Below are 27,652 nucleotides of genomic sequence, written 5' to 3'. Positions count from 1 at the left end.
TCACCATGAGTCGCGGGTCGGCTTGCGGCAGGGAGGGGGAGTGGGCAACGATCCCGGCGAGGTCAGGCCCCCCCTCAGTTTCTGGCAGACCCCCCTTGACCTGCTGAGTTTCTCCCGGACCTCCCTTGACCTGCTGAGTTTCTGCCGGCCCCCCCTTGACCTGTTGAGTTTATCCCGGACCCTCCTTGACCTGCTGAGTTTTCCCGGACCCCCCTTGACCTGCTGAGTTTTTCCCAGACCCCCTCCCCTTGACCTTCTGAGTTTCTCCTGGACCCCTCCCCCTTGACCTGCTGACTTTCTCTCGGTCCCCCCTATGACCTGCTGAGTTTCTCCCGGATCCCCCTTTGACCTGCTGAGTTTCTCCCGGACCTCCTTTGACCTGCTGAGTTTCTCCCTTCTGGTGTTTTTACGAGAACCACAGACTTTCGCTCATACATTGATGAGGGGGATCAAGGGCCAAACATTGTCAGGTACCTCTCTGCTGGATAAAGGATACAGTTTAACCCAGTGTTGGGTTTTCACGAGGTAGAGTCAAAGGGCCGAAGGGCCTGTTTCTGATCTGTAATGTTCTACGGACCCTGCTCTTCTTTCCGTGCCGGTGTTCCAGGACCTTTCCTGGGCAGTCTCCGCGCTCAGGACCGCGCTGGGATCCCGGTCAGTGGTGGAGGAGCAGGTGAGCGCGGCTAATCCCGATCCAGCCCACACCACTCCCGAGATTGGCTGGGGGTTCCATCCTACCTGCCCGACCAACCTCGCTCTCCACGTGTACTCCGGGCACCCGCCGCTGGTCCAGTGGGAAGGTGCAGGGCGGCTGGCGGCCGGCGCCCCATCGCCTGGCGGGGAGCCCCAATCTTCCCTCCGGCGTCCCGACTCCATCTGCAGCTCCAAGAAATGCTGTGCCACTGGGGTTCCGGGCGCTGGGAAGCGGCCTTGGCTTCCCCTGAGACCAGCCAGGCCGCGCTGCAGTGGGGGGGGGGTGGGCGGGGGGACACGACAGCGTGTTTATAAAACCACCCACCACTACTTTTCAAGGACCAGGATTTTTCTCTCTCTCTCTCACCCTGGGACACAGCGGTTACTGTGCATACGCTATATTGGCGCGGCGGCCAGCGGGCCACCTCTAATACATTTTTGAGATGATCTAGCGGGCCAAATATAATTATATCGCGGGCCAAATTTGGCCCGCGGGCCAGAGTTTGACATGTGTGATCTATATGATACATTAAACCCATTAAACAACGTCGTCACACAATAAAAATAAACAATAAATTTGTGTCTTCTACTTTTACATACTGGGTCAGTTCATTTCATAGTCTTCTCCTTCTGTCATTTTAGGTGGTGGAGGTCCGTGGTAGGATTTCTCTCTTGTGTTCCATGTATAGTTCCCATATTTGTTCAAATACTGTGATGTTATTTCTTAAATTATATGTTATTTTTTTCCAATGGAATACATTTATTCATTTCTATGTACCATTGCTGTATTCTCAGGCTATCTTCTAATTTCCAGGTTGACATAATACATTTTTTTGCTACAGCTAGGGCTATCATAATAATTCTTTTTTGTGCTCCATCCAAATCGAGTCCAAATTCTTTATTTCTTATATTACTTAGAAGAAAGATCTCTGGGTTTTTTGGTATGTTACTTTTTGTGATTTTATTTAATACCTGGTTTAGATCTTCCCCAAATTTTTCCACTTTCTCACATGCCCAAATTGCATGTACTGTTGTTCCCGTTTCCTTCTTACAGCGAAAACATCTGTCTGACACTGTTGGGTCCCGTTTATTTAACTTTTGGGGCATGATGTATAGCCTGTGTAACCAATTATATTGTATCATGCATAACCTCATGTTTATTGTATTTCTCATAGTTCCGGAGCATAGCTTTTCCCATGTTTCATTCTTTATCTTTATGTTTAGATCTTGTTCCCATATTTGTTTAGGTTTACAGCTTGTCTCCTCGTTCTCCTTTTCTTGCAGTTTGATGTACATTTTTGTTATAAATCTTTTAATTATCATTGTGTCTGTAATCACATATTCAAAATTGCTTCCTTCTGGTAACCTCAGACTATTTCCCAATTTGTCCTTCAAGTAGGTTTTCAGTTGCTGGTATGCAAAAATTGTATCGTGAGTTATACTATATTTGTCCTTCATTTGTTCAAAAGATAATGATTTAATTCCTGAAAAACAATTTTCCATTCTTTTGATCCCTTTTTTCTCCCATTCTCTAAAGGAAAGATTATCTAATTTGAAAGGGATTAGTTGATTTTGTGTCAATATTAATTTTGGTAGTTGATAATTTATTTTATTCCTTTCTACGTGAATCTTCTTCCAAATGTTGAGCAGATGGTGCAATACTGGTGAATTCCTATGTTGCACCAACTTTTCATCCCACTTATATAGTATATGTTCAGGTACCTTCTCCCTGTTTTATTTCGCTCTAATCTGGTCCAATCTGGTTTTTCCCTTGTTTGATAAAAATCTGATAGGTATCTTAATTGTGCTGCTCTATAATAATTCTTAAAGTTTGGTAGCTGTAAGCCCCCTTGTTTGTACCATTTTGTTAATTTATCTAGTGCTATCCTCAGTTTTCCCCCTTTCCATAAGAATTTCCTTATTATTTTCTTTAGCTCCTTGAAGAATTTCTCTGTTAGGTGAATTGGTAATGATTAAAATAGGTATTGTATCCTTGGGAAGATATTCATTTTAATACAGTTTACCCTTCCTATCAGTGTTAGTGGTAAGTCTTTCCGGTGCTCTAAGTCGTCTTGTAATTTTTTCATTAATGGCTGATAATTTAGTTTGTATAGATGGCCGAGATTATTATCTAGTTGTATACCTAGGTATTGAATTGGTTGTTTTTGCCATCTAAATGGTGATTCTTTCTTAAACTTTGTGAAATCTGCATTATTCATTGGCATTGCTTCACTTTTATTTGCGTTGATCTTGTACCCCAATACTTCTCCATATTCCTTCAATTTATTATGTAATTCTTTTATTGATATTTCTGGTTCTGTTAAGTATACTATGACATCATCTGCAAATTGACTGATTTTATATTCCTCTTTTATTTTTATCCCTCTTATTTTATTTTCTGTTCTTATCAGTTCTGCCAGTGGTTCTATAGCTAACGCAAGCAGTGAGGGAGATAGTGGACATCCCTGCCTTGTTGATCTGCTTAATTTAAATTGTTTTGATATTTATCCATTTACTGTCACATTCACCAATGCTCCCTTATATAATGCTTTAATCCAATTAATATATTGCTCTGGTAGGTTGAATTTCTGCAGTACTTTGAATAATTAATTCCATTCTACTCTGTCAAAGGCTTTCTCTCCGTCTAAAGCAACCGCCACTGTTGGTGTCTTGTTTCCTTGTACTGCATGGATTAAGTTAATGAACTTACAGATATTGTCCGTTGTTCATCTTTTTTTAATAAATCCAGTTTGATCTAGTTTTACTATTCTTGGTACACAGTGGGCCAATCTGTTTGCTAATAGTTTATTATAATCTGTGTTAAGTAGAGATACTGGTTTATTCGATGCTGGTGTTAGTAGATCTTTCCCCATCTTTGGTATTACTGTAATTATTGCTGTTTTGCATGAATCTGGCATGTTTTGTGTTTTTTCTCCTCTCCAGGAGAGGAGGAATCAATAAGTCTTTAAATGTTTTATAGAATTCTATTGGGAGTCCATCCTGTCCCGGCGTTTTATTGTTCGGTAGTTTTTTAAAAAAATCTCCTGTATTTCTTCTATTTCAAATGGTTTCATTAATTTATTTTGCTCCTCTGTTTGCAATTTCGGTAGTTCAATTTTAGTTAGAAATTCATCTATTTTGTCTTCTTTCCCTTCGTTTTCAGTTCGATATAGTTGCTCGTAGAATTCCCTGAAGTTTTCGTTGATCTCCGTTCGGTTATATGTAATTTGTTTGACTCTTTTCTTTGATTCCAATACCATTCTTTTAATTTGTTCTGTCTTAAGCTGCCATGCTAGTATTTTGTGCATTTTTTCTCCTAGCTCATGATACTTCTGTTTTGTCTTCATTATGTTCTTCTCCACCTTATATGTTTGTAGTGTTTCATATTTTTTTTTTGTCTGCCAATTCTCTTCTTTTACTTGTATCTTCATTTATTGCTAATTATTTTTCTGTACATGCTATTTCCCTTTCCAACTGTTCTATTTCCCAATTGTAGTCCTTCTTCATCTTAGTTACATAACTTATTATCTGCCCTCTGATGAATGCTTTCATTGAGTCCCATAGTATAAACATATCTTTCACTGATTCCGTATTTATTTCAAAGTAAATTTTAATTTGTCGCTCAATGAATTCTCTAAAATCCTGTCTTTTAAGTAGCATGGAGTTTAATCTCCATCTATACGTTCTCGGTGGGATGTCCATTCCTGGAGAATGTTGATGGGTTGGTGGCCAAAAGCCTTGCCTGCCTCCGTCTTCTTTGGAAGTGTAGTGATTTTTACGACTTCCTGATAAGTGGGGAGATGTTGTGTGTCAAGGATAAGTGAACTTGGTCTCTCTACTATCAAGCAATTAATGTGTAGTGGAGAGTGTCCTAAAATCCACAATAATCTTAGTCTTGTCACATTGAGACTCTGGTTATTATTCATGCACCATTTGATGAGATTTTCCACCTCTTCTAGAGTGACTTTTCATTGTTGCTGATGAGGCCCTTCCACAGTCGTCATCTGCAAACTTGATGACTGTTGGATCTGGCATTGCAGTTGTGGGTCAGAAGCATGAACAGGAGTGGGCTGAGCTCACAGCTCGGAGGTGTGCCAGTGCTCAGCTTAATGGTTCTCTATGTTCTGCTGCCAACCCAGATAGACTAGTCTTTCTGTTTGGAAGTACAGAATCCAGTTACAGAATGGGGTGTTGCGTCTCCACGAGGACAGCTTCTCCATGAGCTTCTGTAGTACGGTCATATTAAATGTCGACCTGAAGTCAATGAACAGCAGCCTGACTTATGAAACATCATTCTTCAGGTGGGATAGGATTGAATGGAGGGTAAAGCAATAGCAGCATCAGTTGAATGGTTTCATCAGTAAGGAAATTCAGATGGGTCTAGTGTCTTTGGGCGGTGTGATTTGATGCATTCTATCACCAAATGCTTGAAGCATTTCATAATGGTGGAGGTCAATGCCTCTGGGTAGTAGTCATTGAAGCATGTTACTGCCACTCTCTTGGGTGGTGGCTGTCTTGTACCCTTCAGGAATGATGGACTGCTGCAATGAGGTGTTGAAAATATCTGAAGAACTCCATCAATTGGTCTGTGGAATGCTTCAATAGTCAACCAGGGTATGTTGTCTGGCCCCGCTGCCTTGTTTGTGTTCACCTTGGATAGGTTTCTCCTCACCTCAGATGTGACTATGCAAGGGGCCTATTCATTAGGTGGACATGGAGCTTTCTTAGGTATCATGCTGTACTACTTGTTGAACCATGTGTAAAAGGAGTTCAGCCTATCCAGAAGAGAGGAGACCTTGGCTTTGACTCCCAAGGTTGTCCCGTGGTCTGTTGTGGTCTTGATCCTTTGACATGTGTCACATATGAGTGTTCTGTGCATATCCACAATTTGCACTCCCAATTGCATGAGAGAGTTTAGCCTTGGCTGATCTTGGTGCTATCTTGTTCCCTGTCTTGAAGGCATGAAAATTGCAGCATGCTGTTGTGCCCAGTCTTGAACTGCAAAAGGTTGGTTTTCAGGTTAAACAGGTAATCTAGAAGGCAAATGGGATGTCACTCTTCATTAATAGAGGATTTAAATTGAAGATGACAGAAATACTGCAGCAACTGTACTGGTGAGGCCACACCTGGTGTGCAATTCTAGTCTCCTTGCTGGAAAAAAAATAGTCTTTGGAGGAATTGTAGAGGAGTTTCACTCAGTTTGGAAAAAGTCATCTTATGAGGAGAGATTGAGTAGCCTAAGCCAATACACACTGGAGTTTTGAAAAATGAGGTGGGGTTTTATGGAGAAACGCCAAATTATGAAAGGAAAGGTTAAGTAGGATTTTCATTGGCAGGTGGGACAAGAACTTGGGATATTGTCTCAAAATTTGGGGGAGTTGATTTAAGACAATGGAGAGAATCTGCTTCTTGCCAAAGGGTGGTGAATCTCTGGAATCCATCCACCTGGAAGCAACAGAGGTGGCTTCTTTAACTGTATTTAAGACAAAGATGTATAGATTTTTTAAAAGAATGTGGGAATGAAAGATTACAGTGAATGCATGGGTAAATGGAGCTTAGTCCATGGCCAGATCAGCCATGATCTTATTAAATGGAAGAGCCAGGTGCACCTATTCCTTATGTTCTTTTGAAAGTGTATTTCCAACAACTAGGATTTTGTCTCAGTTTAAAATTGAACTTCCTTCTTATTCATCACTTGCTCTTAAAAAAAAATGGGTTGTGTACTACCTTCTTGTCCATTGCACTCTTTGTGGTGTTGGTGTTATGAGTGGAAATTGCTGCAAGAAAATATATTATTTTTAAAAGTGAGTACAAACAGAAAAATGCTGGATGAACTCAGCAGGTCTCCCAATGTTAAGAGAAGGTAAAGATGTATAAGTAAAGTTTCAGGCATGATTGTATGACAAATGGGGGGTGGGGTGGGGGGGAAGATGTGCTCTGTGAATGCAGAGCTGGAGGGAGAGCTAGAGGGAAAGAGGGATAGGAAAAGAGGCAGGGAGGGGCTAATGGAAACTGGAGACATTAATTAAAATGTTGCAGAGAGCCCAACAGAATGAGATGTTGCTCCTCCGATTTGAGGGTGGTTTCAGTCTAGAAGTTCACGAGATCATGGACAGATTTCAGCACGGGAATGGAGCAGGGAATTGAAATGGCTGGCCATTGGAAGATCCACACTATTGTGGCAGACAGGATGGAAACGCCCTACAAAGCGATCTGCAAGTCTGTGTCCTGTTTCTCCGATGTAGGGGAAACCCCCCATCAGGAGTACTGGATGCAGTAGATGATCCCTGAAGATTCACAAGTCAGGTATTGCTTCACTTGGAAGAATTATTTGGGGTCCCAAATTGTGCTGAGAAAGGAGGATGTTTTTGCAATTTGGTGGGAAAATTGTTTTGTGCCAGATTATTTGCTGCTCTTGCCTTTTACGTGGCAATGTAACTGGGTCTGCTAGATGATGTCAAAGTAGCCATAGTTATTTCTAGGTCTTACACCCTCTAAATGCAATCTATGTGACATGGCAGGATTGAATGCTTGTGAGGTTCATTTTGATACCACTGAACTTTGTGGCCCCAAATTAACAAGATTGTCTGGAAGGAATCAGAGAACCTGGAGGAAAATCACACACACGGAGAACATGCAAGCTCCTTATAGACTGCACCAGGTTCAACCCGTGTCACTGGTGCTGTAATAGTGTTGCGCTAACCATCACGCTAACTGTGCCACCCATGAATAATGTGAAGTTAAGTATGAAGTGGAGCTGAATTCATCTCAGTGAGTAGAGACTATTCTCTAGTGGTGACTTGCGCTCTATTGATCATGAAAACTCATTGGATTGTCAGGAGATGGGACACTTACCACTTAATATCCATCCTGCAACCTGTTTAATGATTAATATTATTTTTTTATTGGAGTTTTAAAAAATCTATCAATCCCATTTAAGAATGGTTCAAATATATTTGACCTGCATTAAAAGCTCTTCCAAGATATGCCACAAAGATGGGCATGCAAACACAAACAAGTGGGATAAACATTTGGAAGATTGCAAATTATTGATGTCTCATTGAGTTTGCCATTGTAGGACACTTGAGAGGAGTTAATCTTGATAATTGTAATCCTGTGGCTGAGCTCTCATCTTGCACCTAACAAAGGAGGGCTCATGTAGCAGGAGTACGCATCTTCAACGTTTGTTAGAAGGAAATATTGTCAATGGTATGTTTCTTACTCATCTAATTTCAATGGTCCAAATTGTAGGGGCTTGTTCTGAGGGTGATGTCCCTAGGAATTTCACCTTCTGCCAATATGGCAGGTGCACACCATATCCAATGGTCAGCAGAGTGGACATTTCAGATTTCATTGTCAGACATGACTTCACATATAACCCTGAGATTTTTTTCTTGCAGGGGAGGCAGAATCGCCACCCATTGGTTGTGCAAAAAAAGAGTTCTCAACTTTTACATGTCAACAAACAAAGAACAGTAAACAAACCATGCATTTCCGAGAGAAAAACAATCAATAAAGTGGAAAGTAAGAATCATTCAATAAATCCCTGATTGAGTTTGTTGTTGAGGATTCTGATAGTGGAGGGGTTGCAAATGTTCCCAAACCTGGCAGTAAGAAGCCTTTCACAATTCTTTCACAATTGCCATAAAATGCAGAGATGGCAAGTGAAAGAGCGACTTGGCAACAGACATATCAGGGATGTTTTGAAGAGGAAGAGATTGTCCTCTAGTAATGCCTTGGAAAAGGATTGCGATTTGCCTTAAGAATTTTCCTTTTCAGAATTGCCATAACGTTGATGAGTGGGACACAGACATATTTCCAAGTTAGGGTGGGGTGCATCTTGGAAGAGAATTTGCAGAGTTGTGGATTTAGGAAGTACTGCTGAATTAGTCCCACATCAGCATATTGGGAACAAATAAACAGACTGGGACTATATTGTCCTGGGAAAAGAAAGACTGAGAGGTGATACTGTATTGTGGGCTGTCCACTTCCCTCCACAGATGCTGCCCGACCCACAGCCGCAGCCTTTACTTTGCTGCAGATTAGTGTCATGTCGATAACTGTTCTGCAATGTTAAATTCTGAATGAATTTTTGGGGTGCCATGTTCTTTCGTAATATATCAGTGGGCCAGAGGTGCACAGTTCATGGGCAATGCAGTCATCTGTATGTAAATAACCCGGATGAGGTCACTACTGATTGCCATCAATGTATTATTAAAGATAAAAATGGGGTTGTGAAGATTAGACTAATCTTTTCAGAGCTGATAGGTTTTCAAAAGCAAAATCAAAAAAATTACAAAATTATTGCAATGCCAAGAAAATCTGTTGCCATTCCAGCTGTACAAGAGAATATATTTCAGCTCTTGATTTTCAACATTTTTTTTCTCAATCTCTCATTTGTTTTTAACCTTGTTCAGTAAATGATGATTCATTATCATAATGACCATTTGCATAAATGGATTTGTTGTTCGAAGATGGAAGATCTCTCATAGGTCACCTCTCAGTCTTTCTTTTCCCAGGACAATATAGTGTCAGTCTGTTCATTTGTTCCCAATATGCCGATGTGGGACTAATTCAGCAGTACTTCTTAAATTCACAACTCTGCAAATTCTCTTCCAAGTTGCACCCCACCCTAACTTGGAAATATGTTTGTCTCCCACTCATCAACGTTATGGCAATTCTGAAAAGGAAAATTCTTAAGGCAAATCGCAATCCTTTTCCAAGGCATTACTAGAGGACTGCAGCATGTTGTTAAGGCAAATCACAATCCTTTTCCAAGGCATTTCGGGATTTGTAATAAACGCTGCCCTTACCAATGGTACACCCATTACTTTAACTTGCCAGTGTGAAACACCGAGCTTGTGTTGATTTCGGGAAAAATTAACAATGCAGCTCCTCAAGCCTCCATTTTATTATTCTTCACAAGTCCTATGATCCTCACTGATATTGCGCCAAAATTCTAGAGGTACCTTAGGTGATCCTATACAGTGGTGATCCAGCAATGATCAGTTTATCGGCATGGAATTGAGAAGAGAGCAATTTGTGCAAAATGTGGTGAACATTCAAAATTCACAATCAAAGAAAAGGCTGAAGTTAATAGTAGAGGTGTATTTAAGGAACAACCCAGTGAGGGAGATGGGAAATCAAGAATTGTGCATATAGGTTTCAAAGAAGAAATACAAGAGGCTAAGTGCAGCACATGTGCTGGATGGGCTGAATGTCTAGTCTCTGTGGTGTATATTCTACGTGCACCAACAGGACATTTGGCAGTTGACCCCCATGAGATTCATGGTGCCCTTGTAGTGACAGAGAGTGCTTATGACATATGGCCCTTATCTACATACAGAAATTTCAGATTTCATGTTACCAATTTCATTCCAAATCATCTAATATCCAAATACAACATAGTTCTCAACCAAGCACAAATCTGTTATGTTTGAGATTTTACACTTCAAAATGTCAGCAGTAGACAAGAAAGGAGAAAGGAAGTCCACCATCTCATAAAGATATTTCCTGCATTTGTTGCTACCAAGCACATATGGGGACTGGCCATCCAACAGACAAGCATCTCCCGGGAGGAATAATGTGCACGAGATGTGTAATTTGTATGCTTCTCAGAGCAGTTCATTATCAAAAAGTGCCAGGGAATGCACGATTCTCAAACTACAAGATTAGAAACCTGAAAAGTAATGTAACTCTCAATATCCAGGTATCAGAACTATATTTTAACCTTCCTATTCTAAGATATTAATGTCTTGCTGAACTGGTGCCCAGTTTTCATCTGTGTGATTAAAAATGTACTTGCTCGTAGTAATCCTATGAACTGCCAATATGTTAGTTACACCATTCCTAATTCATTTTTATATAATCTCTGAGCTGGCTGTACAGTATTGCTCTGTACTCTTTCATTCTCTGGCAACCTTATTGGGAGCTGTGAGAAAATGTGAATTTGGGGTTATATTGTTAAGCAAAAAGTCTGACCTGGTATGTTCCTTCAGTAAAGACGCATTTTTGTTTAGATTGCATAGGATTAAAAGAATCACGTGCCTCTTGAATCAAGGAATGTTGTTTTAAGAGATTTCACTTCAAACCCATTGAGCAATGTTTTGCCTTCTGGATTCAACTCCACTTGATTTATTTTCTTTTGGTTACAACAGTGGAGATGGAAGACTCCAATTCACCTGATCAGATGAGAACAGTTGCAGTGAAATGAACAAATGTCCTTTTTGTTCACCCTTCCCTTTTAAAGAATTTCTTGTTTTGAGAGGGTTGGAAAATTATGTCCAACCTGAAATTATCGACTGTGACAGCCTGGAAATGATGTTTAGGGCCTCTGAATTGAATTAAGAATGGAAAAGAACATTTTGTTTCAAGCAGTGAACATTCAGAACATTTAATTATAGGTTATAGTTCAGAGAAACATTTTGTATAATATGCATTTAATTCAAAGAATGACAATTGTTTATAAGAACAACACTTTTTCCGTTGTATTCTGACTTTGTCACTTTTTAAAATTACATTGCCTGACCTGTCTTCTAGTCTGCTGGTAAAACCTTTGAAAAAGTTTGAATTCCCTGTTCTCTCTGATTCTATCCTTCAATTAATACTAAATTCTGAGGAGCTGGGGCCATTTTAGTATACCCCCCACCACCCCCCTCCCCCATCTGATTCGACTGTTTCCATCTCTTCATTACCTACCCCTGTAAACTTTTTTCCTCTCTCTCTAAATGTTCTCTCCCCATCCTTATTGTTTCTCCCTCTAGCCTCTGTTTCCTACACCTCCGGACCTCTCCCCATCTTCTCTCCCTGGTTGTGTACATGATATTACTCCTTCCACTTAAGACTCATTAAAGAGGTCTTGACCCAAAGCACTGACATTTTTTCCAGCAATTCCTTGTCTCCTCAACAATCTTTAACTGTCTTTCAGGTACTGTGTGCTTTGCATTCATGTCACAAGATAGACAGGAACTAAAAGGTTTAAGATCAAGATCCTTATCTCAAGTTCACGTTTATTATTATCTGACTGTACATACATATACAACCAGATGTAAGTGTTTCTCCAGACTATGGTGCGCACATATACACACACAGTGCACAGCACATAATAATCACATATATACCTAAAGATAATCTTTAAAATAAAAATATAAATATTTTAGGATGCTTTACTATGTTACAGGAAGCTGTTTTTCAATCTCAGCCTGTGAGAAGAAATTACTTCTTCCTGATGGTATTGAGTCAAAAATACTGCGTAGTGGATAGAAAGGGTCCTCTATAATTCTTTGCGTCCTGTTTAAGTAATACTTGAAGTAAATGTTGTCAGTGGACAAAGGGAGATCCAGTGGTCTTCCTGACTATTTTGATGGTCCTCTGTATTGACTTCAGGTGTGAAGCTTTGAAGCTATTATACCATGCAATGATATAGTCAGACAGAACACTCTAAATTGTGCTCTTGTAAAACGTGGTCAAGGTGGGGTGCTGTGGCACATTTAAGCCTGTGTTCTCTACGGTCTGCACTCTGATATAAATTTATGAATTTATAGCCCCCTTTCATTGTCTACAACCTGAAGGAAAACTCTTAAACTTGCCATAGATTTGTTCAAGAGTTCAACAATCTTTCACCTCAGCTGAACAGTTAAATTTTGATTGATGTTTGCCATTTGAATGCATCCTTTGCAGTGATAGGTGACAGCTCAGTTACTGGAGCACTTCAAGATCCAAAGCACACATCTAAAGAGGAGTTGCATGTTTGCAACACGTAGTCTTCCAATATTTTGTGCATTGTGCTTTGTTTATAACATGAGCAAGAGGGGGAGATCCTAGCTTCTTCCTGTTGTTGCAGCAGGAAGAACTACAGGAGGAAAGTTGTTGCACAAAATTGAAGGTTTTTATGGAAACCATAAACAGTTTAAAAAAAAATGTATGGTTGCGATCAGAAGCGGCATGCTAAAAAAAACAAATAAATTCTTCAAGCTTAAATATGCAAATAACTTGGTCAAATCATGAAGGCCTCAAAGGAATTTTGCTCTCCTCGTTCTTCACCCATTGCGTCTTTGAACTCCAAGCTTGGACCGTCAGTTTGCATTATGTTGCTGAGGAAGGTAGATTCTGGAAATTCCATTTCGCTTTTCACAGTTGGATGGGAAAAACATCTGCAATCATTCAGTATTGTTCATTCAGAAATAAAATGACCTGAACAGTATCAAGGACACAGTCAATGTAAACAATGCAAAATACACAGAATTCCTAAATTGCATTCTGGAGAACTTATTTTCATATAACATCGCAAAGCCAACAAGAGGAATCAATTAAATCCTGTTAATAGCAATTGAGCATTGAAGATTCCACCTGCAGTATGCTAATGTGCTGGAAAGCAATTAGTGCTGGGTAGTCAATATTTCTGGCCTGAGCCCTTCATCAGATATATGCAGGAGGATTACACTTGTTTTTTTTGTGTGATTCTTATATTTCTCTGCAGTTTTATCAGCCTGCTGTACAGGCCCTGGGCTCACCTTTGCCCATTACTAGGTGGCACACAACAAAACAAAAGTTGCTGATGAGGTGAAAGGGAGTGGGAGGACGTAAAGCAGTGGTTCTCAACCTTCTTCCTGCCACCCATGTACCCCTTTAAGTAATCCCGATGGTATCAGTGATCTGTGAGTGGTATGTGAGTGGAAAGAAAAAGGCTGAGAACCACTTGTGGAAAAGAATCTTAGGATGTAACGGGTAGCACCGTTATGGTTAAAACATATGATAAAAGTCTTATTGTTATTTCACTGCACTTTGACTTTCTTTCCACAGAATCTCGAGTCAACAACAGCTCGGTAAACCTTGGATCGGTGGCAAGCAACGACTGTGAGTTTATTCTCAATTCTCGTTCACAGAGTTGAGGGAGGGAAGGTTTAGGGATGTAGAAGGTGATGGTGCTTTCCATTACCTTCTCTGATTTCATTATGGTTCTGTTTTTAGAGAAACAGATATTAATTAGATCAGGAAATGTGTTGATGTTGATTCTTTGTTGTTAATTTGCTCATTTTGTAATAGAGGTTGGTGACTTTATAGTTTGATCTGAGAAGTAAGAAACTGTTTCAGCTGCTGGTTAAATATAGAATAATATACTTTGCAACAACAATTTAGAACTTGATGACAGAGTTTTGCATTGCAGGATGTACCGATCAGGGTGTACGCGTTTTGAAAGGTGAATGTCCTAAATTCCTGGATCTAAGATCAAATAATGGTAATGACTTTCAATTGGCATTGCCATTTCACAAGATATGATGCTTCAGACCTGATCCATATCAAGCAATTCTTGCTGAGGAGTATGTAATTACATTTAATATTCAAAATATTCACTTTTTGCCTTGACTGCATTGTTCGACAAAGAACTTTCCCCCACTTCAGACATGATAACTTTTTACTTGGTCCACGTTACTGAGAGCACCATGTGAATATGGAATCCAATTTCAGCTTGATGCATTGCTCGCTGATATAATACTGAGGGGCATGAGTAATAAAATACTTTCTGCCCCTTTCATTGTGAGAATGATTTGGAAGTGAAGTGGAAATGCAAGATAATCTGTGCATAATGACATCAGAAATGCTTGGCACATTTCTAACTCTCAATTTGTTAGGGTTTAGCTGAGGATAATTTATTCTTTCTACATTGGAATCGTGAAAACAAATCCCAAGTCATTTCACTATTTGCTTTTATTTTGTCGTGGTTCCTTTATATCAATAATGGAATAAAGTTGACTCTTCTCGGAAGCAAACCCTCTTTGAAACAAGATCATTGTTCATTGATCCTTCCAGCCATTTAAGACTTCAAAAACATCTGTAAACTGTAAACTGTCTGCTGTGATTTGAATGGGATAGTTATGGGCTCTCAAATGATGCAAAAATCCTCAAGTTCTGAAAGCATTAAAGACAGCCTGAAATTGAATTGTACAAACACAATTCATGCTGCAGTAGGTACATGTCCTTTTGCCTTCCATTTAAAATTAAAAAAAACTGAGCTAGCTTGCACATATGGGGTCAAGAATACTATCCATCTTCCAGAACATTGCACAAATAGCCATTCTACCAGTGTGAATCCAAGCAGATTGTGTCAACGTGTTAGCTGACGGCAGGTGATGAAGCCCATGCTCATTCATTCAGATGATCGTGTTCAAATACTCAGACAATGATTTTCTGCAAATGCACTCCAATATAAGTGGATATGCTCTGTGCATGTTCCTTGTTCTATTTTGAGCAAACACACCACAGAAGAGAAATGAAATCTGCCGCAGTAAATTTTATTTTGTTTCTGACAGTACAGCCATCTTTGTTTTCTGTTTGTAGGAAACAAAACAAAAAATGAACAGTGATATTTTGAAATATTTTAGTGTCCAGAAATATTGGAGATGATCATTGGCAACTCACTTGTGGAGAGTCCAGAAATTGTCACTGAACAATTTAGCTTTTTGTCGTGTAATATTTTGGAAGCAATTTGAATCCATTGCAAATATGTCATAATTAGGGTTTTAATCATATGATCAATGAAAAGAAAATATCTATTTCTCTTAAAGAAAGTCCATTAGAACTGCTTTGTGAGATCCCATTGCTGGTCAGTTGAGTGTGATTTTAATTTCCATATACAGTCATTTCAAACCAGTTTTTTAAAATGGAAATTTGAGACAATGGGGCAAAGATTCTAGCAATTCATTTGGTAAACTACTGGATTAAGACAGAGACGAAGAGGAACTGCTTCTCCCATAGAACAGTGAATCTATGGAATTCTCAGCCTGATGAAGCAATAGAGCCTGTCTTAGTAAGACACAGCTGGATAGATTTTTGAGTCACATGAGAATTAAGTCAAATCATGTTTATTGTCATCTGATTGTACAAGTGCAACCTGACAAAACAGCGTTCTCCGGTCCTCGGTGCAAACCATGAGGAGGCGCAACCAGACATAACAGGCACACTGACAAACAATACATATGCAGGACAAGTATTTCATCTAAACAAATAGATGCATAGATATTGTTTCATGAATATGAGAGTTTTGTCTGGTTAGTGTGAGCTGTTCGAGTTGTGGACCACAGGAAGGTAAGTTGAATGAATCCACTGAAGAGTTGCAGAAATCTACTTAAGAGTTCTCTTAAGAGTTGGGGATCACAGGCAGGTAAGTTGAATGAGACCACGAGAGAAATTTTAGAATATAATAAAAATGTAATTTTTAAAATGGTGACTGGAAGGGAAAAAAGGGGCTGCATTTGGTGGGCTGCATGCCTTTCTTGTTATCAGCTTGGGAGCTGATAAGAAGCTCCCTTTTTTTGGTAGAGTGGTGTGAAATTAATTTACAAATCCCAAAAGAATTTTAAGGAATATGTACTTATATGGAGCAGTCTATTCAAATGATTCAGAAACTTGAGATTAGAAACTATAAATTAGGTCATTTTGTGGGACACAAGTTAGCAGCTTGTGGCTGGTGCTTACCGCTGTAAAACAGTTCCCAAGCTTTGCAAACAGATTAAAAATTTGCACTTTCAGCTCTATTCATGCAACCGTAGGTCCATCTTAACAGGTCAGATCAACCAAGATCTTATTGAGTGGAGAGCAGATTCGATGGGTCAGGTAACCTACTTAGATTCCTAATTTTTTTTAGAATACTTTTGATTCCAGAAGGAGCACTGATTGCTCCTTGGAGAGGTTTTGTCTAAGATTGCAAGCTATGGAAATCTGGCACATAAAGTATATGGAATTGAGGCATCAAGAATTACAAAGAGAAAAGAAAGATGTCAGCAGAAGGGTAATAAACATCCAAAAGAAGCAGATGTCAAATGGATGGAACCATTATTCTCAGTCTCCAATCTTTGGTAAACTACTGGACAGTAAAATGAATGAAGCAGACATAGAAGGAAAGCTTAACCAAATGAACGCAAGAATCTTTTGAAAGTGCACTGGAATCAGAATCATTGACGTGTCACATAATTTTTTTTTTGGGCATCAGTATTATGCATTACAGCTGCTAAATGGTTATAAATCAGAGTTCTGTAAATAAAATACAGTAGAATTCTAAAAATATGTACTGTTCAGAGATTAGGTTGGTCCGGATTTTCAGAACTTCCAGATTCTCAGGCAGTATTTTTGACGTTAAAATTTAAGAAGAGATGAACAGATACATTTTGATAATTTATTCATTACCAAATAGAGTTTGCTTCGTTTATCAAAATGATAAAAAATGATATTTCATAGAATAAGTAAAAATGCCGCTGGGCATTACACGTGCACACACACACTGGAAAAAGCCCCTGCTAAATTTAAATGTTTGAGAGTTTTCAAAGTCTGGATTCTCAGGTGGTCCTGATTTCTGTCATCCATATTTTTGTACTTCTACTGTGTTTTTAAAAAAAAATTAGTGCGGAAACAGAAAAAAAAAGTCAGAAATCTGATGGTGGAGGGGAAGAAGCTGTTTTTGTAATGGCCATTTCCTGCAAAATTTATTTATTCACTCATCATAAGTGTACAATCTTTTTAAAAAGTTGAAGTAAATTATTTTGTCTATTGTTTATCCATTTATTTTGCCCTGCAATGTAGGCACAATAATTTTATGTTCTTCAGATTCTTGCATGCTTTTGATTGTAGGGAATTCTTCTGAAGTCTAAATTGTAGCGGCTAATCAGTAGAGCTACTCAGGTTAGTCAACACAAGACTGTTTTATTTAGATTTACAGGCTCCTTTTATATATTTCACATCCCGAGCTCCACGGGACAGGTTGGAATATCATTATGAGTTGGCTGCAGATCCACGGGACCGGCAGGTTTAAATTAAGCCCTGTGAGAATCCCACACCTCCCGGCAGGTGACTGTGTAAATCAACGTGCCGTTACTTGGCATGCAGCACCGTGTGCGTGGGTCATTTAAATGGGTGAGTACCCAGCTGTCTGTCTTATGGCTCCATGCGCCCACCGAAGTACCGTGCCGGTGACGGTTCAGAATACTGTGCTGTGCGCCCACTCGGCCCGCTACACCGAGTATTTATATTTGAAATAATTTGATAGATGAACTATTTGAAGGATTTTAGCAAAGTGCTTCATGTGCCTTGGGATTTCTCTATTCGGGCTTAGCAAGGATTTGCGACATGTTTTAAGATACAATGTCCAGATTCTTTTAAAAAAAACCTTTTTCTTAAAAAAGGCTTGTAACAGCTTTAAATTAGAAAACTTTTATGATACATTTCCAGGAGGTATTTGAATGATTAATGTTTCTGATCTTTTTCTGCTCAAATGGTGAATCAGTCCTGCATACTAGTTGACACAAGGGGGACTGCAGATGCTGAAATATGAAGTTAAACACAATGTTCTGGAATAAATCAGTGGGTCGAACAGCATCGGTGGGAGAAAAAAGAATGATTGATGTTCTTATCAAGACTTGCAGGCAGGATTTTACTATTTAATTAAAGGATACGTGAGATTTCTGGAAGATTAAAGGATCAAGATTTTGAAAACAAGAAATGGTGAGAAAAATGAAAGCACTCAGCAGTAAAACTCATTTGAGCTCGCCCATAAAAGGGAGTGCTAGAAATACCCAATAGATAAGGTAGTATCTGTGGAGAAGGTGGCAGGTTAAGTTATATTTATTGTTTAGATTTCTAATAATACTGATGACTTGCTCATTTAGCACCTAAATTTACTCTAAAATTAATTTTACAGCATTTTTCAGGGAATATTTATGCATTAGAAGAAAGGGATTTGTTTGTTTTGCCTGCCATTTCCTTTCATCAGAAACTAGGCAGTTCTCATGCAATGTGGAAAGGCTCGTTAACAGAAAGAATGAAGTGAGGAGATTTGCTTTTACATTCTCTAGATTTTAGAAGTATGAGAGGTAACCACATTAACACATACAAAATAATTAAGAGGTCTCATCAGATATGGTTATGGTTTAAGTTCACCAGGCTTTGGTGCTTGAAAGGAAAGAGCCTAGTGAACACAGAAACAGGTCTGCACCAAATGTGATGTCCAAACCAAACAAAATTCTGTTTCGTGCACATGATCCATATCTATCTATTCCCTGCAATATACATGCTCCAATCTAGAAGCATCTAAATGCTACCATCGTATGTGCTTCCACCTTTACCCTTGGTTGCATGTTCCAGGCACCTTTAAGTTTCTCTGGAACAAAAAAATTGACCCATGCATTTTTTTGAAGGTTTCTCCTCTCACAGGAGAGATGTAAGAGGCAACTTCTTCACACAGAGAATGGTGGGTGCATGGAATATGTCGCCAAAAGTGGTGGCAGAGGCATGAAGAATAGGATCTTTTAAGAGACTATTGGATAGGTACATGGAACAGAGAAAAATAGATGGGTATATAGTAGGGAAACTCTCGGTAGTTGATAGAGTAGATTATTGTATTGACACAACACCGTGGGCCAAAAAGCCTGTACTATGCTGTAGATTTCTACGTTCATCTAAAACTTGTGTCCTTTAGTGTCTCACATCTTTATTGAGAAAAAAAGATTATGACTGTCTAATCAATCAATGCCTCTCATTATTTTATCAGCTTCTACCTGGTCTCCCTTCAGCCTCTGGCATTCCAGAGAAAATAACTCTCATTTGTCCATCTTCTCCCTGCATCTCATAACCTCTAATTCAGGCAACATCCTGGTAAACAACTGCTATACTCTCCCCAATGCCTCCACATTCTTCCTGTAATTAGTGTGCAAAATAACAGTAATTACAAGGTGGATGTTTCCCCTGGTTGGGAAGTCGAGAACTAGGATATCTAAAACTGTGGGCGGGGGGGGGGGGGGGGAAATTTCATTGCTCGTTAATGAATCTTCAGAATTCTCTCCCTCAAAAAAGCTCAATCATTGATTACATGAAAATAAAATAGATTTCAAGATATCTCAAGATTCAGTTTTTTTTCCTGCTGTAAGGCACAGATTTGCCATTGGCAGAAATTGCCTGAAGCACCTCTTACAGTCAGAGAGAGAAGCAAAAGAGAATCTCCTCAGAGTCACCAAGTGTCCGTAGATTAGCCTTCAGCACTTCCACAGCCTCCACAGCCACACAGAGTCCAGTCCAAACCATTGGCAATCTGAGCTCCAGATCCAAACCTCTGACTCAAGCAGGAAACCTTCAGCCCCTTCGACACCCCTTCCACCCCACTTCCGATGCCTGGTGCCTCTTAAGCCAGTGTTGAGCCAGTGTCCAGCAGTCCGCAGCCTGATGCCAGTCCCCTGACAGCACTCTCCCACAGCCTGCATGGGTTCCTCGCCTGGAGTCGCCAGCAGCCTGCTGCATGCGTGGGTCTTTCAGCTGCAGAGCCCCCTCACTTGTCCACTGCCGTGGTCACCGTCCCATGGGTTGTCTCTCCTGCTTCTCCTCTGATGGGGGGGTGGTCTCCCCGTTTTCTGGTGCCTTGCTCCAGTCCTTCACCTCCCTGGAGTCTGCAACCCCTCATGTCTGCTGCAAATTGTAGGCAGTGCCATCTTGGGAACAGACCCCGCGGTCGTGAGGATTTGAATAAAAATACCGTCGGCTCCTTTAATGGGCCGTTCAAAGCCAGTGCGGAGCAGACGTCAGTTGAATGGGCAGTTGGACCCCAGAAGAGCGCTGTATCTCCTTTCCTCACTCTCCGTGGGTCCACGGCATTGCTGAAACAGCAGGTCCAGCACCACCGCCATTTTTCCCTCAATGTGGACCATTGAGCATTTGATATAAAGGGGGCTCATGAACAAGCAGCTCAAGAAATGGAACCCTTTGTTAGTATTTTACACCGTCAATGAGGTCACCTCTTATTCTGCAAAAATCAAAATAAATTGAAACTTGGCATAAAATCTCTCCTCACTTCACAGCTTTTATTTTGCTTTTTTTAATTGAATTTAGAACTTTCAGTTAACTAAGGTAAATGGCAGGAAAACTATGTTGAAATAAATGATCACCTTTTGTCCTTGATGAACGGCGGAGCAGACTCAAAGAATCAAATAGTTCCCTCCTGCACCTAATATGTATGCCCTTCTGCTTCATTGTCCTTGAGGGAAAGAAATCTTGCAGCCTCTTCTCTGTTGACTCATTTGTATCTCATATCCATATTATGACATTGAAGGAAATCATTTTCTGTTGAAGTTATGTCAGTTCTTGGGACAACATCTTCAATCTCATTCTACCACCTATCTCAATGCAATCCATTTTCTCTCACATATCCATTAATTCAGGGATTCACTGTAGCACAGCTACTCGGGTCTCTTCCTCGCAGTTTAACAACCTCAATTACATTTGAACTCAGTGGCACCACTTGCATAATGAAGGGTAATGTAGCGGCACAGTGGGTAATGCAGATGTTCAATCCTGACATCGAGCGCTTGTTGTGAAATGTTTGCACATTTTCCCTGTGGCTCTGTGGGTTTCTCCTGGGTGCTCAAGTTTCAACCCACCTCCCGGGGATATGTGACTTGAGAGGTTAATTGACTGCTATAAATTTCCCTCATGTGTATAAGATGATGGCGAGGCCCCATTTGAAGTATTGTTTTCAGTTCTGGTAGCCATGCAAAAGGAAAGATTGGAGTGGATTCATGAGGATGTTGCCGGGAATGGAGGATTTGAGCTATAGGGACAGATCGAGTAGTGAACACAGAGAATCTTTTGCCCAGAGCAGGGCAAATGTTGTAGATTTAAGCTGGTGAGGGGAGAGGTTTAATAAAAGTGGTACTCAACCTTTTTCTTTTCACTCACATACCATTTTAAGTATTCCCCATATGCTATAGGTGCTCTGTGATTAGTAAGGGATTGTTTAAGGTGGTATGTGGGTGGAAAGAAAAACTACTGATTTAATCACACCTGATGTGCATGGTTTCATAACTCCAAAGGATATGGGCCCAATGACAATTTTTTCTCAAGAAAAATATTTCAGTTACAATTAGGTCCAGAGCAGCGATTCTCAATCAACCTTCCCTTCCCGGAGGCATAATAATTTTATGCGGAGGGTGGTAAGTGCATGGAATGGCTATGGAGGAAGTGGTTGGGGCATGTGCCATTACAATGTTTAAGTAAGAAAAAAATAGACAGGTTGACGGATAGGATGAATTTAGAGGGATATGGGCCAAATGTAACCAAGTGGGATGAGTGTGGTTGGGATATTTTGTTCGGCGTGAGCAAGTTGGATCAAAGGGCCTGTTTCCATGCTCTACGACTCAGTGTAAGGTGAGTGGTAGATGCTGGGGATGATAATCAGTATGTTGGGGGAATAAAATGAAATTAACATAGGATGAGTGTAAATGGGTGGTTGGCAGTTATCACACTCTCTATGGGCCATTGTTTCCGTGCTCTATAATTCTACAACTCTGCATAACTCCACTCAGTTACTCCTACCAATCAAATTGGGAAATTTATTCACCAATTATCCTCCAAACCAGGACATTTTTGGGATGTGTCAGAAAGTTTGAGCACCCAGAGGAAGCCTACATGCCCAAGGGGAGAATACACAAAGTTCCCACACAGAGCGCCAGTGTTCAGCAGCGAACTCCAGCTTCCGTCATTGCTAAGCGACTACAGCGCTATCTGTTCAACCACTAATGCTCCTCAACAACGGAGGTAACTCTTAACGACTACTGAGTTCAAACACAATTGGGGATGGAGAATAAATGTTGGTCTTTTTAATAATACCCACAGGCTCTGAAATAATGAATAAATATAATTATAATGCAAAGACAGAAGTTGCTGTCCTTTAAGAAAAACTGGAGTTTTTTTTGGCTACCTTTGTAAAAGATAAAAGTGACTGCATAAGGTTTGGAATGTAGTTTTCATTTAGGCAGATAATGATGATAATTTGCTTGTCTGCCTAAATTTTCACAGCTATCTGGAGAATCAAAACCCCTCAGCGCTCAATGTTCAAAACAGGTATAGGAAAACCTCTCGAATCTGGGATTCAAGCAACTAGCAGCCTCAAGGAAATGGCAAAAAAATCGAGGAAAAATATCAGAATAAAATAATAAGTAAAAAATATGTAAGATTAAAGTCGTTAAAAAGTATGTTCTCTGAAGTAACACTTAAACCTTTTGTGAAGATGGGAGCAAACATTCAGCCAGTGGTTGAATATTCAGTGCCTTGGTCATAGCAGCTGTTTGTGAAACAACAAAATCATCACCCAGGATAATGCCACTCGCCATTGGGGTAACTCTTAAAGAGTCTCCTTATTTTTGCTTAGCAAGAGTCACCCTGATCAGAGGCTTTATCTGTAATCTTGGAGGAGGGGGGTTGAATTGTCTATAATGTTACTGTTCATCTTTCAGGCAGTTCCATAGAGAGGGAGGAACCTGCCGAAGCAGCGACACTTAAATATTTTCAATGAATGTGACTGAAAATGCAATAAAATGCTTTAAGGTTGATGTACTAATGCATGAAGTATGTTCAATGTCAGCACATTATAGTATTTTGTCTTTTAAATTGTTTATTCTTAATGTAAGTGTATTAGTTAGGCCTCAAGCAACTGGAAAATACATTTATCTTTTCTTTTTCAATCCTTTTATTAATTCTTTGGCTTGGCTTCGCGGACGAAGATTTATGGAGGGGGTAAATGTCCATGTCAGCTGCAGGCTCGTTTGTGGCTGACAAGTCCGATGCGGGACAGGCAGACACGGTTGCAGCGGTTGCAGGGGAAAATTGGTTGGTTGGGGTTGGGTGTTGGGTTTTTCCTCCTTTGCCTTTTGTCAGTGAGGTGGGCTTAATTATAATTTAGTATATATAGTAATTATATTATAGGTAAATGACTCATGAGGAGAATAGGTACATAATTAAAATGAAAAACAATATCACTATATGACATCAAAAATATAACATTTTGTATTTCACCAGAGTTAATGAATATGTTCTCAACTCCTCAAACTGAAATCTTCCAAAAAAAAGATCTAAAACCCCACCTAATCTATGAAAACAAACAAATAAAAAAGACTGGGCAGCCTATCCTGAGAATTTATTAATAAAAATTAATTTTCCGGTCTTCACCACCAAAGAGGAAAAAAATATTAAATATAGACTGGAAGGGAAAATAATTATACTAAACCATGAGGAAATGCTTTATAAAAGGTCACCATGTCTCTTCAAATTTAACAGGAGAATCAAATGCATGACTTCTAACTTTCTTTAAACTTAAACATGACATAATTTGAGAGAACCATTGAGTCAAAGTTGGTGGACTTCTCGTCAACAATGTAGAAAAGTCCACAACCTGATATATGGAAGTGGGAACTCGTCCCACACTTCTGGAATTATAAAAAGAGCAGTCAATGGGTTAGGTTAAAAACTAATATCCAGTATAGCTGATAAAATCTTTAAAAATATCTATCCAATACCTCTCAAAAATAGGGCATATCAAAAACATGTGGGTTAGAGAAGCCACTTCTGATTTGCATCTATCACAAATAGGACTAACATAAGAAAAATTACAGGCCAATTTGTTTTTCGACATATGAGCCTGATGTAGCACTTTAAACTGAATCAAAGAATGATGAGCACATATTGAAGAGGTGTTAACCAATCCAAAAATCTTCTACTGTGGTGATTGCAGGAGCTGAAGGAAATCACTGCTACCACATCAACAGTCATTAACAACAGTTTTTATTCATATTCAGCGTGTCCCTTTAAGGGCAGCATAAGCTCAGTCACCTGGTGCATTGTGACGTCATAATCGCTGCCCAGGGTGGGCGCTGGAAGGGACGCTGAAGTCAGAGAGAAACCTCTGACGACGCCATTTCCCCATGGCTACCCTGCCACGTGACAATACAAGCTGGGCCGGTTCACCATGAGGATGTGTGCCACCACACTACCATGATTCCTCTAGAAGATGTAAATGAAGTAGAAAGTACACTTATCCGGCATCCACCCATTCCCACAGGTTCCGGATACCAGGGATTTTACTGTATTTTGAATATCAAAGCTGTTTCAGAGTTCCACATTTCAGCAACTGACAATTCAACCCATCATGCTCCTACAAGTGAGAAACATACATATCCCATTTTCAAGCACCTGGACAAGAGCCTTCTTCAATGCCTTGAAAACCCAAGTGCAACTCAAGATTATTGTTTTGAGAATCTTTGCATCCATTCTCTCCTCAGGACATCCATTCCAAATTCCTATGGATGCTTGTAGATCCAATCAAAGATTCTTATCATTAACCTTAAACCTATGCCCTGCAACTCAGAGAGTTTCCAACTCTTTTGGACACCTCCATCAGATTTCCTCTTAGAGAATACATGCATGAAATCACATAAAACCCTGAGATTCTTTTCTTGCAAGTCAGAATTCCAATCTGTTGGTAGTGCAAAAAAAAACGGACTCAATGTACACATGACAATAAATGAAGAAATGTAAACAAACGCTGCAATACAGAGTGGAAAAAAAATTCAATAAAGTGCAAAACTGAGTCCTTGATTGAGATTGTTGTTGAGAATTCTGATGGTGGAGGGGAAGCAGCAGTCCCTGAACTTGGTGGTGTGAGTCTTGTGGCACCTATATTCTGATGGTAGCAGCAAGAACAGAGCGTGCTCTGGGTGGTGTGGATCCTTGATGATTGCTGTTGCTCACCGATGGCAGCATTTCGTAGATGTTCTCAATGGCGGGGAGCATTTTGTCTGTGACGCCCTGGGCTGGGTCCATTCCCCTTTGCAGGGCTTTCCGCACAGGGATACTGGGGCTCCCATACCAGGTTGTGATGCAATGGATCAGCACACTTTCCATCACCCCTCTATAGAAATTTGCCAGGGTTTCTGATGCCATTCCAAACCTCCTCAAACTCATCAGGAAGTAGAGGTGCTGACATGCTTGCTTCACAATGACACTAGTATGTTGGGACCAGAAAGAACGTCCTCTGAGTTAGTGACTCCCATGAATTTAAATTTGCTCACTCTCTCCACCTCTAATTATTCCAATGATCATTGGACCTCTGGTTTTCCCTTCCTGAAGCCAACTATCAGTTCCTTGGTTTTGGTGACATTGAGTGCAAGGTTGTGGGTGCACCATTCAACCAAGTTTTCAATTTCCCTCCAAAATGCTGACTCCTAACTTTTCCTTATACAACCCACTACCATAGTTTAGATATCTCTGTCTCAAAGAAGACAACCCCAGCCTTTCGTCAGAAGTGAAATGCTGGTGAATCTTCTCTACATTATTGAGAGTTCAGTTCCAGGAGTCTAGCAAACAGAACTACGTTCAGCAACCCACCTGTGACCTGATTGGGTTTCATATGGTTGTAACATCACCTCTTGTATCCTGTGCTTTGGCTAACAGAGGCCAGCATCCTGTATGCCTTCTGCACTAAGCTATCTACATATGCTGCCATCTTTTAATACTTCCATTTATTGTGCTTGTTTGAGCCTTATTTTGTCCTCCCAAAACACATCATTTTACAGGATTAGATTCCACCTCAGCCTATTTTAGCAACTGAACAATGTCACCCTGTAGTCTCGGATTATTCTCTACAGTACCACTAATGTTCATCTATAAGCTTACTGATCCCACAATCACGTTGAAATCATTCATGAATACAACTAAAATTCCACTGATGGCCACCAATCAGAAAACTAACTCTCCACCATCGCTCTTTGTCTCCTATGATCAAATTGATTCTCGATTCCAGTTGCCAACTTGTCCTGGAACCCATGGACTTTCACCTTTGATCAGCCACCCATGGTCAAAGCCCATTTGGAAGTCTATGCAGACAATATCTACCAAACTACCCTCAGCAATACAGTTTGTTAACTCTTCAAAAAATTAAATCAAATTAATCCCTGCACTTCCAAATATGGATTAATATTATCCCAGATAGATCTTGTTCCCTAACTTATTGGCTAATTGGTGTTAGACTTTTTGGTTTGCAGTTATTTTGCTTATCCCAGCTGTCATTCTCAGATAAAGAACAGTTATCCTCCATTTGTCTGGCCAGCAAAGAGTTACAAATTTCCCACTTCCCTTTAACTTTTTATCATCTGCCTTTGCCATTGTTGACATATGCTGGCCTTGTATTATGGACCTGGACATCTTTCCACAGATGCTGCTGAGTCTTTCAAACTTGCACAGATTTTCTTTCAGATTTCCAGTACCTGTATTTGTACTGTGGTGATTCAACCACCAGCCGACTGCAGAGGGCAATCTCTGTACCTGCAGGAAGACCACCTACGGACTGATTACACCTGGCTGGCTGTCAATCAGTCAACCCGAATATAGACCTGAGCCGGCCCTTCCTGAGCCAGTCACACGGGAGCCACCAAAGCATGAGCTGGTGTTAAGACTTTTACTAGAATAAAGTCTATTGTACAGTCTTTGAGTTTTGTGCTTGCTTGCTGTGACCTCAGTGCATCACATGCATTGTTTCCCATTTCCACTTAAAGCATGAAACACTGGTTTCAGAGATAAATATTTTATAACATTGTCCTGTATTCTTAATTAATAAATAAGAAATGACATTTTCCCACTGGTAAGCATCTGACAGCATAGTCTAACTTAGGTGATCTAAGGTGATTATCTCATAACATCTGGTTGTATTCATGGTAACATAACATAATATACAAAGGGTGAAGCATATACTGAGCACATACTGCGAGTAAAAGCACAGAAATACTGGGGGAACTCGGCAGGTCTTGCAGCATCCATAGAAGGTAAGGATATATCACAGATGTTCCAGGCCTGAGCCCTTCTTCAAGGGTTGGAAAAAGCAGACAGCGTCTGAATAAAATAAATTTCAGGGGGAGGTGTACAGGCCAACAGATAAACAGTGATAATTGGATATAGTGAAGAGGCCAGGAGAAAGGAAAGTGAGAAATGATGGGGGGGGGGGGGGCGGTGGTTGGCTCTGTAAATACAGATCTGAGGTAAAGGATACAGAGGAGAAAGGGAAGAGAGAGGGACAGAGCTAGAAGAAAAGAGACATTCACACCCGCAAATGAAATGGGTTGAAACAGCTAATTTAGTGGGTCCATAGTGGGTAATC

The 27,652-nt window shown here is 40.1% G+C and overlaps 1 protein-coding gene across 10 annotated transcripts in view; it reads left to right on the top strand.

Moving 5' to 3' along the window:
- Nucleotides 1–27,652, top strand: part of LOC138764513 (teneurin-3) — a 4,541,667-nt gene that overhangs the window by 1,557,394 nt on the left and 2,956,621 nt on the right. For all 10 annotated transcript variants that reach the window (XM_069940598.1, XM_069940580.1, XM_069940589.1 and 7 more), the window contains one exon: nt 13,495–13,548. The gene's annotated coding sequence lies outside the window, so the exon portion shown is untranslated. The remainder of the gene's footprint in view (nt 1–13,494; nt 13,549–27,652) is intronic.

This window comes from Narcine bancroftii, chromosome 1 (assembly GCF_036971445.1).
Source record: "Narcine bancroftii isolate sNarBan1 chromosome 1, sNarBan1.hap1, whole genome shotgun sequence".
NCBI classification, from domain to species: Eukaryota; Metazoa; Chordata; class Chondrichthyes; order Torpediniformes; family Narcinidae; genus Narcine; species Narcine bancroftii.
This window is presented reverse-complemented; position numbering and strand designations above follow the sequence as displayed.